Below are 12,963 nucleotides of genomic sequence, written 5' to 3'. Positions count from 1 at the left end.
AGTCTGGAGGGCTGGAATACACCATCTTTGGTCTCCTACTTTCTTCCATCCTCACTGCCAGAGAAGCACCTAGGGGTGAAGGGAACTTGAACATCTTAATCTGTGCTATGTTCGCTTCTCATGTGCAAAAGAGACATTCCTTCAAACCAAGATTTTACACTTATTGGGAGTAAAACGTAAAGAAGATAGAAGGACAAATTCTCAAGAATCTCAAGGTGTTGGACACACTGGTAAATTCTGAGGTCAGCTGTGCTGTGATTAGATTAAACCAGACAAGTTAAGCGAAATATGGCCATCTTTTTTAACAGTCTATTTATAGACTTCTTGGTGTCAAGCCATCAAGCCAACGGGTAATTAACATCAGACAGTCACCTATTGGTCTGACCAGAACTGAGAGCTATGCTCTAACATTGTAAAACTAAATCTTTTAATTCAAGCCTCATGTTCCTTTGGCCTGGCTCAACAATTTCTGTTCCTGCACACTGGCGTTCATACTAATTGGCACAGCCCTCCTAGCTTGCTCCATGTCTGTCCACAATGCTGGGGTGGAAGGTTGTCTGTGATTCCAATGGCTTTATGTCAGACTGTACAACATTTTGCTTTATCAGATCTCAAGTTGTTTTTTGATCCTCCCCGGTTCACTGCCTTAAAAGTGGTATCTTTGTGAGACAACTGGCAGAATCCACAGGGCAAATCTGCTCTTGACTGGGGAGGGAACCTTGCTTGCTTGGGCTGGGGTGAGGTGTGGGGAAGACATGCAAAAACAAAAGAACAGAATCCTCACCTTTAAAGATCTCTACAGAGGACTTCCCTGGTCCTCTGTGGCCAAGATTCTGCATTCCCAATGCAAGGGGTCCAGGTTCCATCCCTGGTCAGGGAACTAGATCCCACATGCTACAACTAAGGCTCAGCACAGCCAAATAAACAAATATATTAAAAAAAAAAATTTCCACAGAAGTCATCTCCAAACCAAAAATCTACCCATCCAAAGTGTAATCCAATGGTAGATTATGGGAAATTAGCTCAGTTTTAATATTTTTAAGGTTCTCAATGTTCACATCTGTAAGTTTCTGCTATAACAGTGTAGCCGGGGGGAAACAGGCAGTCACATCTCATCAGAGAGAGAGAGGTGGAAAATGGATAGACAAGTGCTCAGTCAAGTAATTCAGCCTGGTTAATATATTAGTAAATCAGACTTCCACACCAGGCTTGTACAAATTCAATCAATGCTTGTTCAGAACACTTAGTTTACTTAAAAATGTGGCCACTTTGTTAGGGAACAATAAGTGTTTTGACCCTAAAGTCTATTTTTGATTTCACAATCAGATAGAACTGATCTCATCTGCAGGATGCAATGAGGGACAGCGCTGGGGTGAGAAAGAGGCTTTGAGTTTAGGAAGGCTTGCAGACGGACATCATCGGAAAAGGAAGCCTCTGACCCTCTTCAGCTGGAGACCACGGAGCCCTTGTCTTACTCATTTCACTCCACGTCAAGACTTGAGCAGAGAAAGTGAAAGATGATTCAATTTCCACGCTGGGTCACTCCATGCTCTGGGTTGCCAGAAGTGACAAATTACACGTGTGGGCATTTGGGTGTGAAGTTCTATCCACTGGGTCCTGGCTGACAATATCAGCTCATTTAACTTGTCTCAGGTGGACCTGGAACCAGGGGCAAAAGGCTAGAATTTTCACCACTGAAACATCCACCTTACCCGCAAACCGTTAAATCATAGGTGAACCAGCTACTAGCCAAGAGAACATCACAACCAGATGGCTTATAAAAGACACAAAATGTAAATGAACAGTTCTAAAGGAATCTCCGAAATTTGACATCATGCAGTCCCCACCCTCCTCCCCATTTCCTCCTAAGTGTTTTGGCAGTTCTTCAGTACTGGGATAAAACAGAAGATAAACTTTGTCATTTATGTCAAAACTAACCCTTTTTTTTTTTTGTCATTTAAAAGACTTATATTTACTCAGATATTTTCTAAAAATATGGCAAATATCTTGGTGTTTCATAAAATTCCTTGAAAATAGGTAGGTGGAAAACTTGAAATGGATTAATCTCTTAAAACCATATTTGCAAGTGCTTCTTTTCCAAAGTCAATGAACATCTTTTTTTCCCTTTTTATTTTAGATCTCTTGTTGGTCATAAGCTATAGTTCACAGTGTTATTTAGAGGAGCCTATCTGAATGGTACACACACATATACACACAGACACACTGACATTCACACGTGTCTTCCTTTTCAATGGCTTAGGCAGAGTAGAAAAAAACATGCTTGTCTCATATCAAAGGGACTTCATTTACAAAAGTAAAACCTGTTATTGTTCCCTACCACTCTCCCTGTAGCCTCCCAATGCATTTCTATTGCTTTTTCATAAAACACTGGTGCAAATAATCAAGCATGACCATTGACATCCACGAGATTGAATTTTAGGAACCATTAAATGAGCTCACCCTCGTGGGAAGCCTCCTGCTCAGGCTAGTCTAAAGGTAATTATTCAGCAATTCCTACCTGTGGTTTTACCTAGTCCCAATATAGTGTTTGAATTTCATACACTGGTAAGGTTAGTTTTTCTTCCTCAGGAAAAGTCCAGCTTACACATGTTTGATCCAGGACCTAAATTATAATGTTAATATACACACTACCATTTCACCAGGTTCTATGTGTAGAAGTGCTGATTAAAAGCAATCTTAAAGGTAGATCATAAACTATATTAAACAAAAATGCAAGAGGAAAATCCAGGAGTGAAAAAGAGCCCTTAACAGGTTCCTAAATGAAAGGAATTATTCCTTTTTTCATTGGTAAAGGGTTAACATTGAAACAGTGAACTACATCCACATACTGTTCAAGGGCAAGAACCTGGCAGGTCCGTGTCCTGAAAAATCAACAAGCCATAACGCTATCCAGATAGACTCAGGGAACTTGCTGAAATCCAAAGTCCCCATTGCCACACTGTGTGTCCTCCTGAATGTTCACTCAACTGTTAGTTAAAATAATTACTGCTGTTTGCCACCTGCACTGCCAGCTACAGATACAGAAAAGAACAGAACTTCCAGTGGCTTCACAGTGTAGGAGTGTCGGTCGTATTTGCTTACACATTTTTATAAACCAATTCAAAGGTGATGTCAGCTGCAAGTCGCAGGTTAAGAATAGTATGTCAAACTGTGCCATACCTGGTTCCATACAACAAACACAGAGACAAGGGGATTGAAAGCTGGCTAAAGGAGATACTGAATCAGTTTAAAATTAGCCAGTATGAGAGGAACAAAGAGAGGAACAGGGAGGGAGGAAGGGAGAGGAAGTGAAAAAAACAGAACTACATACTGTGAAATGAACAAGTTCAGTTAGAATGTTCATCAGGATTTGGAAAATCATAATGCCATCTGCTACTCTGGACCTCAGAACATCAGGGATCTCATGGGCCCAGACGCTTCCATTTCCAGGAGGAAGGAAGGAGCTTAACACTCCCTGGAATGCTGCCTCCGTTCTGGAATGGAGGCAACACCCCAGCCGACCAGTTTGGACTCTCTTTTGAGAACATTTGTACAGCTCACAGACATGTTTTCCCTGGTTTAGGGAGAATTAATGGCAGGCGAAATGATTACAGAGACTCGGCAGCGAGGCAGAGCAGTGCCCCAGCCCGAGCTGCTGACCCTGGCATCCAACGTGGGCTCAGGGTGTATAGGTCCCATCATGGTGGATTAAACGAGCACTGTCCTACGGCTGGATAAGACTTCACAATAGAGCAACACATGTTAAATGACAGCAGCCAAAACTGGCCCCACCAGGCAACTGCCCATTCACAGAAGCTATTCACGAGCCTTCACCACCAAGAAATTAATTCATTAATAATATATCAGGCTTTGTGGACAATTCAAAGAAAACAACACAAAGCTACTTGTTCAATGACTGTCTGAAGATGCAGAATTTTCCCTGTTTAAAAAAAACACACTAATCTAATTGACTTACCAAGATCAAGATCATAGGGATGTTTATGCTGTTATTTTGATTAGTAAAAAAGAGGAAATGGAAAAAAAATCTATCCACTGAATTCATTCAGTGCCACTAAGAAATAATAAAAATATATTTTTTTCAGCAGTAGCTAATAAAATCTGATTTTATATAGCTGTATTTAAAAAATTATTTTTTCCCACTTTAAACGACTATATATTCCTCAGACTATCAGGAAAATTTCTGTTTTTAACTTGCTTCTTCTGTTACATTTAAAAAATTTCCTTCCTTCTTTCTCCTTCCTCCCAACAACTCATAAATATGAATTAAATATAATTATAAATGAACAGAACATTAACTTTTGGATTACTGCTGTGTTTTGGTAGAATGTTAATGTCATTTCTAAAGAAACAGTTATTACCAAAAGAAAAAGTAATTACTAAAGGAATCATGGCCTTAATGCTAACCTATTTTCAATCTTCAAACCACTCAAACTGCATTAATTTAAACATACTGGACTTTTCAAAAGAACTATTAGATTTCAAAAGATTGCCTTACATAAAAGAGGAATATCAGTTTTCAGGATCCAATTATACATTTCCGACATTCTGAGACAGAGATCTACTTAACAATACTGCAGGAGGACACAACTATTATGTACCTACTCGTATTAACTTACCAAGTTTCTAACGCCTCCCAGTCATTAAGTTGTACAAGTCACAAATAACATGAAATCCCACATTATCAATACCCATTTAAGCCAGTGGTCAGAGTGTCAGCCACTGTGGTGCGAAGCTCCAGGCAGGCACAGGTTGTCAGACAGCTCCGGCCATCGAATCTTGTCTCACTTAAACTACCTGCAATTTATGTGCTGTGAAAGCAACAGGCCATCCTAGGATGCTGGAAGCAGGAGGGATGGGGGTATTCCTTTTACTCTTGGCTAACTTCAGAAATCAGAATTATGTTGAAGGCCCTAGGGCAAAAAATGAATGGATTATTATTCCCTCTGGAGCTGGTTAATACCACTTTTTGAATTCCAAAGAGGTATTATTAGACAGCCATGTTCACAAATCCACACCCCTACCCCCACCCCCAGAAAGCACCTGCGATGTGCACACCCCAGCAGCTTCTCAGTTAACCAGCCCTCAGTTAACCGAAGGAGTGATTCTCCATGAAGGAATTTTTAAAAGGTAATAGTGGTTTAATAGCCAATCCTTTTGTATACATAAATCTTTCTAAAGGAGTCAATCTCCTCCCTGCCAACTTAAACAGAATATGCAGAAGAGAATTCTTTTTTACAGGCATGGAGTCATTCTTATAGACAGTGAAACTGAACTGTGTTGTAATATACTTCTGCCCTGTGGGCATGTCTGCAATGCTTTCTAAGTTGTCTTCTTCTACAGTTTTGAAAAATAATCTCTCCCTTTGATGCCAGAATGTTCGGCTGTCGCTTTTTGCTTCTATCAAGGGCAGTTACAGTGTAGTAAAAAGAGCTGTGTCCTTTGGCCCTCAGTTTCTTCATCTGTAAAACACAGTGTCGTGGGAAAGCAATGTGACATTGGGGAACACAGTGGAAAGCAGTTGGTAAATCATAAAGGTTAAGGCCAGACTTGTGAGTTTTGGTAAAGGACTGTATTTATTAGCTAAGTATCTCCTCATCATACACTATTACGTTTTGGATTTGCTTTTCTGAGGTCTTAAAAAAAGTAGCAACTTCTTATAACTATGCATAAATTTCATTCAACAAATACTTATGAATAGATACAGTACTAGGAAGACAGGGGAAAAAAAAAGCCTGGGAACTTAAAACTTTAGCTGATGTATTTCTTATAATTGAGTCTGAAACCGGAGTTGATATAGTTTTCAAAAAATAATTTTATTTATTTTTGACTGTGTTGGGTCTTCGATGCTGTGCGGGTTTTTCTCTAGTTGCAGAGAGCAGGGACTACTCTCTAGGTGTGGTGTGTGGACTTCTCACTGCAGTGGCCTCTCTTGTTGCAGAGCATGGGCTCTCGGCCACGCGGATTTCAGGAGCTGCGGCTCGTGGGCTCTAGAGCACAGGCTCAGTAGCTGTGGTGCATGGGCTTAGTTGCTCTGAGGCATGTGGGATCTTCCTGGATCAGGGATTGAACCCACGTCTCCTGCATTGGCAGGTGAACCCTTTACTACTGAGCCTCCAGGTACGCACGGAATTGAGTTTTGAACGAGGTGCTTGGTGCTGTCCTATGAACAGAATGCTAATTATCTCCTCCTTATGTGTGTGTGTGCCCCATCTCAGTGAGGGCTTGGCTGCCCATGCCAAATGCTTCTTCTCTGATTCCATCTTCCCACTCTCCCCTACGTCCAATTACTCACCAAATTCAGTTTATTCTATTTCCTAAACACCCTTCAAACATGCTAAGGCTGTCCTAATGAAAAGTCTGCATACTTTCTGATCAAGACTATAAGCACAGTAAATTCCTGTTGCTCCCAATCCACCTTCCACAAGCTTGTCAGAGTGACTTTTCTAAAACACAAACACTGGTTTCTAAACCACAACACTGGTTCTGTTGATTCTCTACTTAAAACACTTCATTATGAGCTCTCTTCTCTGTGTATCCCCTGCACCTTGTCTACACTTTGGGTATACGTGGAATTTATAAGGGGGCTTCCCAGGTGGCTCAGTGATAAACAATCTGCCTGGCAATGCAGGAGACACTGGAGACTTGGGTTTGACCCCTGGTCGAGAGGATCCCCTGGAAGAGGAAATGGCAACCCACTCCAGGATTCTTGCCAGGAAAATCCCATGGACAGAAGAGTCTAGAATTTATAGGCTGCAAACATCATTAAATGCCTTATCATACATGCTCATTTATGTGAGTAGGAAAAACAGCAGTCACTATGCTCCTCTGAGAGCTCATCAAGTCTCATACCAATTACACTACCTGCAGTTTAAAGTTGGTGATGGCAGGCAAGCCTGGCGGGCTGCAGCCCATGGGGTTGCAAAGAGTCGGACATGACTGAGCAACTGAACTCAACTGAACTTATGTATGATTGCTTACGAGCCTGTCCCCCTAACTACAGCAGAACCTACTCGCAATTGTATCTTAACTAATTCCCTATCCCCAGTACCTAACTCTGAGATTAATACAGATTTACAGAATGATTGTTTGGGCTCTAATCAGTGGTTTTCAAACTGTCATCTAAGGAACTCTAAGGACTTTTATGTGGCTGCCAGAGGTGGGACAGGGACAGTGTGGAGATCTAAGCTTCCTAACCTGTGATCAAACCAGAAAGGCTTCAAAGTTTAAAAAAAAAAAAAATATATATATATATATGTATATATATATATATATATACTTTTTAACTTCCATGTGTCAAAGAACACCATCAAGAAAGTGAAAAAGCAATCCATAGAATGGGAGAAAAAATTTAGAATCAAGTATCCAGAATACATAAAGAACTCTAACAACTCAAAACTACTAATTAAAAAAAAAAACCAATTTAAAAAGAGAAAATGCACTTGAATACAAGTGGAAAGAAGATATTCAAACAACCAATAAACACATTGAATATATGCTCAATATCATTAAGTCATAAGGGAAATGCAAATCAAAACCACAATGAGACTACTTCACATCCATCAGAATGACTACAATTAAAAAAAAACAAACTGAAAATAACAAGTGTTGACAAGAACATGGAGAAATCTGAACCCTCATAATTGCTAATGGGAATGTAACATGGTATAGTTGCTGTAAAATGCATTTGGAAGTTCATCAAAAAGTTAAATATAATGTTAATACATATATAAGACAAAACAAAGGTATAAAGGATGTACAAAAGGAGTGTAATTGGGACCATCACTGGATAGGTAACTATAGGTGACGCTGGCATTTTCCTGTACTTTACTTGCCTATGGTTTTCTAAACATGTACTACTTGGATAATATTAAACAATAAACGTTGTTAAAATGAAAAAAAAAAAAAGCTAAACACAGAATTTTCATGTGACCCAGCAATTCCACTACTGGGTATATATATCCAAGAGATTTAAAAACATACATCCACATATAAACTTGTACACAAATGTTCACAGCAACATTATTCCTAAGCGTCAAAAAGTGGAAACAGCCCAAATGTTACTCAACTGATGAAAGATAAACAAAAATGTGGTATATCCATACGATGGAATATTATCTGACCATAAATACTGACAAATACCACAACATGGATGTACCTTGGAAATATTATGCTAAATGAAAGAAACCAAACACAAAATGCCAGATATTACATGTCCAATTTATATGAAATGTCCACAACAGGGAAATCCATAGAGAAGGAAAGTAGATTAGTTAGTGGTTGCCAGGGACTGGAGGTGAGAGAGGAACTAGGAGTTACTATTAATAGGTACTGGGTTTCTTTATAAAGTGATGAAAATGTTCTGGAACTGAGCTGTATATACGAATGGATTTTATATTATATAAATTATATCTCAATACAAATGTCAAAGTTAAAAAACAGAAAGCAGAAATAAGTTTCTCTATGATGATCTACACTTAGCAGTCCTTTTCAGCTGGACAGGATATTCCACACATTTATTCTTATGCCAGAACCACCCTTATCTTACTGTAACTTGTAATATGTTTCAAACTCAGGAAGTTTGAATCCTCTTTGTTTTTTTTCCCCCCTAAGATTGCTTTGAATACTCTGACTCCTCTGCATTTCCATATAAATTCTGTGATCAACTCGTTAATTTCTACAAGAATCCACTGGGATTGTATTGAATCTGTAGACCAATTGGGAGGTACTGCCATCTTAACAGTACTAAGTCTTCCATTCCATGAATCTGGGATGTTTTTCTGTTTAAGTCTTTTAATTTCTTTCAAAGATGTTTTGTAATTTTCAATGTAGAAGTTTTCTACTTCTGTTAAATTTATTCATAACTATTTGATTATTTTTGATGCTAACTAACTTGAATTGTTTTCTTAATTTCACTTTTGAATCATTCATTTTGGGTTACTAATATGAAGAATTACAACTGATTTTTCTAGTTGTGGCAAGCGGGGGCTACCCTCTTGTGGTGTGCGGGCTTCTCATTGTGGTGGTTTCTCTTGTTGCAGAGCACGTGCTCTAAGTGCACAGGCTTCAGCAGTCATGTCATGAGGGCTCCGTAGTTGCAGCTCGTGGGCTCTAGAGCACAGGCTCAGTAGTTGTGGCACGTGGGCTTAGATGTCCTGTGGCATGTGGAATCTTCCTGGACCAGGCATTGAACCCATGTCCCCTGCTTTGGCAGGAGGATTCTTAACCACTGGACCAGCAGAGGAGTCTCACAACTGATTTTTGTGTGTTGATTTTATAACCTATCATGTAGAAGATACTTCTGATCAGGTATAAAACATGACTTATAGGAATTCACTTTTTCCTAGTAAAAGGAATAAGCAAACAGAAGTAAACATCAGAAATTTGTTAACTGTCCTGCTGAGCACCTACAGATGTTAGAGAGAAATTTATTTTTAGCTATAATATGCTTGAAACATATATATACACACTCAGAGTAATAATCCATTTTTTTTCTGGCTGTCATATACATCTGTGAACTCAAAAATGATTTGTAAGACAGTTTCAAGCCCTTCTGTCTGACATTTAGTTTTTTCCTTTTTTGACCTTGTGAACTTCTATTCATGCTGTAAGACCTAGCTTAAACGCCACGTCTCCTCAAGGCCCTCTCCTAATCTACCCCCAGAACACATACTCTTCTGGTAGAACAAACCCTCCTGTTTCTGGGTTGTATAGTATGCACGCTATAATGAAGCATAATTATTCATTTCCACACCATTATCTTTTCCAAGTCTGTGGCTGAGCAGGCTCAAGGGGGAAGTCCCCACTTCAGTCTTTGTAGTTTCCAGCACCTCAATTCACTGGTTTCTTGGCTGGCTCCAGCCAGCCCTGGGTTTTGGTGACCCATCTACTATCACTAGTGTGGCCAGTCCTTTGTTGCCAGTCAAACTGGGAGCCCAAGCACTAGGGAGAGCTCTGGATGGCTACATAGTCTCCTGGGTCCCAGCACACTGCACTGGCCCAGGATCTGTGACTGTGCCTCTGCCTTTCTACCCTGACTCACCTAATTTGCAGGTGACCTGGGAGCCTTGCCCAGAAGCCCAATTCCTTCTGGTCTTGGAGGCTGTCCTGAGCATGGCCTGGTCAACTTGGGCTAGTATACAGTGAGCACTTTTGAGAACTATCTGCCGAAATGAATGAACACAAGTCCACTCATTTTACTTCATCAGTCTTATTTGCTCTTCTCAGATTAGTGTGTTTGACCTTACACATAGCACTTGGGTATCCAATTTCATTTGATACCTTTCAGTTTTGCTGTCAGTCACTATGAGGAGTGTAAAGACTGAAGACAAGATGATCAGATCATCGGGCTAACAAGTAGTCACTGACAAGAATGAAGACTGAACACAGAAAACAGAGGTGATCACAAGAGAGAACACAGGAAAAGCATGAAGTAGATCGGCACACCCTTGTAGGGCCATTTAGTCTGGGAGCAAATGGTACTATACACTTCAAAAAGCCCAAGCATACTGCTGAGTGCCAAAGCAAAATAACCCAGGCAAAATGGCTAGGAAATTCACTAAAAGAGAAAGGCAAGATCCCCACAATTCTATAATCCTATAGGACATCAATACATCAAAGCTTAGTTCAGCGCTGTGTTCAAAACATGGACCTGAGTCATCAAGAAAAGGTTATGATACAATGAAACCTTTATATCAGTGAAAAATGATATTCACCACACTTCATCAACAGGGTGCCAAAAGCAAATAAATTTTGGAAACATTCTTTCTAAAAATTCAAATTTTCACATTGATGTCAGAGCTTAAAGCAGTTATCAGTTATCTTGACAGTAAGGGCCACCTTATTTCCCAAAGACATCAGATGGCCAAGGCATCATGGCACACATAGACATACATGACTGACAATGAACTGAAGTACTTTACAATTCAGGTATTCAAGGACTTGGAGTGGACCTGGTTATGAGTTTTACAGCAACAAGTTCTTTTGAGAGAAGCAACTCTGAGGCAAATATGGTGACTCTAAGACAGCACTCATATGCTGAGTTAGCCAGCCAGGTCCAAGCTGGATAAACCCCACCTCCCCCGTTCCTGGTTCTTTGGCTACCCTTCCAGTTTCTATTCTGTGGTTCAAATTTCATGTTCATGGCTCTTACTCCTCTGGTTTAACTTTTGGTGTCTTCTATCTGGATCTAAAATGGCTGACTCTGGCTTTGTCCCACATTCCACCTCCTGACTCCCAATTCCTGAGGTTCACCCCTGGCCACTCTAGCACTGCCTCCTATCCACATGATGTTGTTTTACTACTTCTTCATTCTTTGCCAGGCCATGCTAGGAGGTCAAGGTATATCCACATAATAATAAAGTACATTACACTGGGCTTTGCTTATTAGCTATTTTGTACATGACCCCCAATATATCCATCTTATCTGAATTAGATTCCTTTGAGGGTGGTCCTTTTTGATTGTTAACTTTTTCCTAAGAGAAACAGTATAGGCTCATTGGAGAGCCATTTCATAATGGGGTATATCCCATGCCCAAGGAGTAAGACGGTTCAAATCCTGGCTGGTTATACTGACTCAGAAATAGAAGTCCTAAATGACAGATATAAGTGAAGATAGATAGTTAGTTGTCCTCTGGGATCTACAAGGGCAGACTTAGCCATTATATTAATAGAAGAGGTTCTCAAACTTTATTGTGCAAAATTACTTGGGAAGCTAGGAAAATGTAGATTCCTGGGCTCCACTCCTAGAAAGTTGAATTCAGTGATCTAGGTTCAAGAGTTTGCATTTTAAACAACTGTCTTAGATAATCCTGATGCAGTTAGTCCTTGAACTACCCATATCCTTTGAGAAACACTGTTTTACATCAATGAGAAATCTGACAAACATGGGACAAGCACAGTAATCAAAGGATCCCACCAACCCTTCCTTTCTTAGAAGCTATGATGCACCTTGCCTAAGGCAGGTCATCTGGCCAACTCATTACTAATACTCTTATTACCAACCATCAGCTGGTTCCAAGATCAACTTACGTTTGTTTTAAAGATATGTGAATTTCCCAAGTCTCCATAAAAAAGATATCAATGTTTTTAGATAAAATGGGAATAGATGTCTAAGTTATAGTTTTCTCTCAACTGAGGAAGAAGCGTTATGAAGAAAAACATACTATTTAAGTTATAAGCTATTGTCCTTCATCACATAGACCTTCTCTTCTTAGAAAATCTCCCTGTGATGATTTCAAAAGTCTCAAGCTTTTACCCAAATCAAACAAGTAAAATATTTTACATTTAATAGCAATCACTGCTACTTTAAATTAGGAATACAAATATCCATTTGATCCAGAAAATCTTCAAGTGAGCTCTCCAGCAATACCCGTATTATTGGAGAAGATATCTGTACCTGAATATTCTGATGCCCAAGAGTCTGGCAGACCAAGAACAGTAGAGCCCAGGAAATGTGGCAGGCTGTGCACTTGACTGGGTAGGCCAAGTTTCCCGGGACACTTTCCTAAGCAATCCTGAAGGGGGAGCTCAGGAAAATCAGCTTAATTAGGAGGATTCTGATGGGGATGGGATGCCTTCAGAATCTAAGATGACAGAAGACATTGATGAGCTATTAGATCCAGGAGGCCTGTCTGATATTTGAGATAATAGGGCCTCCATTTGTTTCAGGATGATGCCTTCATTTTTGCACTAACATGGTTTATGGCTTGCATGGGATATATGGACTGACTGATGCAGCCATTAAGGATGCTGGAGCCCCATTCTTACTATTATTGTGATATGTGTATGTGTTTGTGTTTTTCCTAGGAGGATCTTTATTTTTTCTCCCAAATCTCATAACTGGTTATACAGATGTTTAATTGAGAGGAATAATTATGAATTACGATTTTTTTCTTTCAAACTTTCCTATCTGAAACATTTATCGCCTTCACTACAAGCATTTCA

At 39.8% G+C, this 12,963-nt stretch overlaps 1 protein-coding gene across 12 annotated transcripts in view; it reads right to left on the bottom strand.

Annotated features, from left to right (window-relative positions):
- MAP2K5 (mitogen-activated protein kinase kinase 5) overlaps positions 1 to 12,963 on the bottom strand; it is a 262,303-nt gene that overhangs the window by 47,588 nt on the left and 201,752 nt on the right. The window lies entirely within an intron of this gene.

The sequence above is a fragment of the Giraffa tippelskirchi genome, chromosome 7, assembly GCF_054371585.1.
Source record: "Giraffa tippelskirchi isolate mGirTip1 chromosome 7, T2T-mGirTip1v1.2.pri, whole genome shotgun sequence".
Lineage (NCBI taxonomy): Eukaryota > Metazoa > Chordata > Mammalia > Artiodactyla > Giraffidae > Giraffa > Giraffa tippelskirchi.
This window is presented reverse-complemented; position numbering and strand designations above follow the sequence as displayed.